The sequence below is a fragment of the Mobula birostris genome, unplaced genomic scaffold (genome assembly GCF_030028105.1).
Source record: "Mobula birostris isolate sMobBir1 unplaced genomic scaffold, sMobBir1.hap1 scaffold_380, whole genome shotgun sequence".
Classification (NCBI taxonomy): domain Eukaryota; kingdom Metazoa; phylum Chordata; class Chondrichthyes; order Myliobatiformes; family Myliobatidae; genus Mobula; species Mobula birostris.
In genome coordinates, this window is record NW_027276879.1 from 230,325 (window position 1) to 232,500 (window position 2,176).

Here is a 2,176-nt window from a genome sequence, read left to right on the forward strand (position 1 = left end):
GCCGATGTTCATCAGAAACTCCTTGCTGGCCCATGGGCCCCCCCTCCTTATCCTTAAGAGAGTCATAGTTACTGCCGCCGTTTACCCGCGCCGCACTGAATTTCGTCAAGTTGGGTCTGGCAACCCGCTAACCCGGCCGGCCGGGCCTGACAACGCTCTAGAAACCCGGAACAGGCAGTTTCGTGAACCAACCGCGCACGCTCCTGACAAGGCGTTAACCAACCCTGCACGGTCAAGTCGTTAACCAAGCCCAAAACCGACAATTCGTTAACCAACCCGGCCATGGCAATTCATTAACCAACCCGGCTCGGGCAAATGGTTAACCAAGCCCAACCCTGACAATTCGGTAACCAACCCGGCTCGGGCAAATGGTTAACCAAGCCGGCCGGGCAAATCGTTAACCGGCCCGGCAGTCCCGACAATTCGACAATCAACCAGCTGAGGACAAACCCTTCGCCCTCAATAACAACTAGTTCTTGCCCCGCCGTCAAAATGTCCCGGCCGATGTTCATCAGAACCTCCTTGCTGGCCCATGGGCCCCCCTCCTTACCTTAAGAGAGTCATAGTTACTGCCGCCGTTTACCCGCGCCGCACTGAATTTCGTCAAGTTGGGTCTGGCAACCCGCTAACCCGGCCGGCCGGGCCTGACAACGCTCTAGAAACCCGGAACAGGCAGTTTCGTGAACCAACCGCGCACGCTCCTGACAAGGCGTTAACCAACCCTGCACGGTCAAGTCGTTAACCAAGCCCAAAACCGACAATTCGTTAACCAACCCGGCCATGGCAATTCATTAACCAACCCGGCTCGGGCAAATGGTTAACCAAGCCCAACCCTGACAATTCGGTAACCAACCCGGCTCGGGCAAATGGTTAACCAAGCCGGCCGGGCAAATCGTTAACCGGCCCGGCAGTCCCGACAATTCGAAAATCAACCAGCTGAGGACAAACCCTTCGCCCTCAATAACAACTAGTTCTTGCCCCGCCGTCAAAATGTCCCGGCCGATGTTCATCAGAACCTCCTTGCTGGCCCATGGGCCCCCCTCCTTACCTTAAGAGAGTCATAGTTACTCCCGCCGTTTACCCGCGCCGCACTGAATTTCCTCAAGTTGGGTCTGGCAACCCGCTAACCCGGCCGGCCGGGCCTGACAACGCTCTAGAAACCCGGAACAGGCAGTTTCGTGAACCAACCGCGCACGCTCCTGACAATGCGTTAGCCAACCCTGCTCGGGCAAATGGTTAACCAAGCCGGCCGGGCAAATCGTTAACCGGCCCGGCAGTCCCGACAATTCGACAATCAACCAGCTGAGGACAAACCCTTCGCCCTCAATAACAACTAGTTCTTGCCCCGCCGTCAAAATGTCCCGGCCGATGTTCATCAGAAACTCCTTGCTGGCCCATGGGCCCCCCCCTCCTTACCTTAAGAGAGTCATAGTTACTGCCGCCGTTTACCCGCGCCGCACTGAATTTCGTCAAGCTGGCCCTGTCAAATCCTTAACCCGACCGGACCCTGACAATTCGATAAAAAAAACCAGCTGGCGCAGCCCACCTCTTCCAATGCTACGGCGCACGGGGCCCGCGCGGTGGGTGGGTGGGTGGGCGTGTGGGTGTGTGAGCTTGAACCATGTGTCCGGAGATCGGGTGGTCCAGTTGAGTTTTGGTTACCCAGGTGCAATTCGTTAACCAAGTCTGGCTCGGAAGTCCGGATGCGGGTCGGATTTGCCGGCCACTGCCGGCCGGGAGTTCCAGAGCCCCGGCCGCCGGGGTCCAGTTCGGCCGCCCCTTTGACACATGCGATTTCTGTACGGGGGCATTGGCGGGGTTCCTGCAGATATATGGGGAGGCGGTTTTCACGATCACCGAGGAGTGGTCGACAGGCGGCACGGGCCTCCCCACATCGTTAACCCGGGCCGCGTGGCGGCATTTACGGCCGAATCTCAACTTTGCCCGTACGAATTTTCGGACCAATTCCCACTGGCGGAAGTCCGCCTGGGGACCGATTCGGAGGGCTGTGCCGGCCGGGCGGCGGCATTTTCGGCCGGACCACCGGAGCTCCCCGCGCCTACCCGATGTCTCGAGTCACAACTTGGGACTTTCGGGCGGGCGGGTTCCACGGCCTCTGGCCGGTCGAGGCGCGCCATCCATCCACGGTGGGAGCAATCCCGCCGGAGGGCCGCCC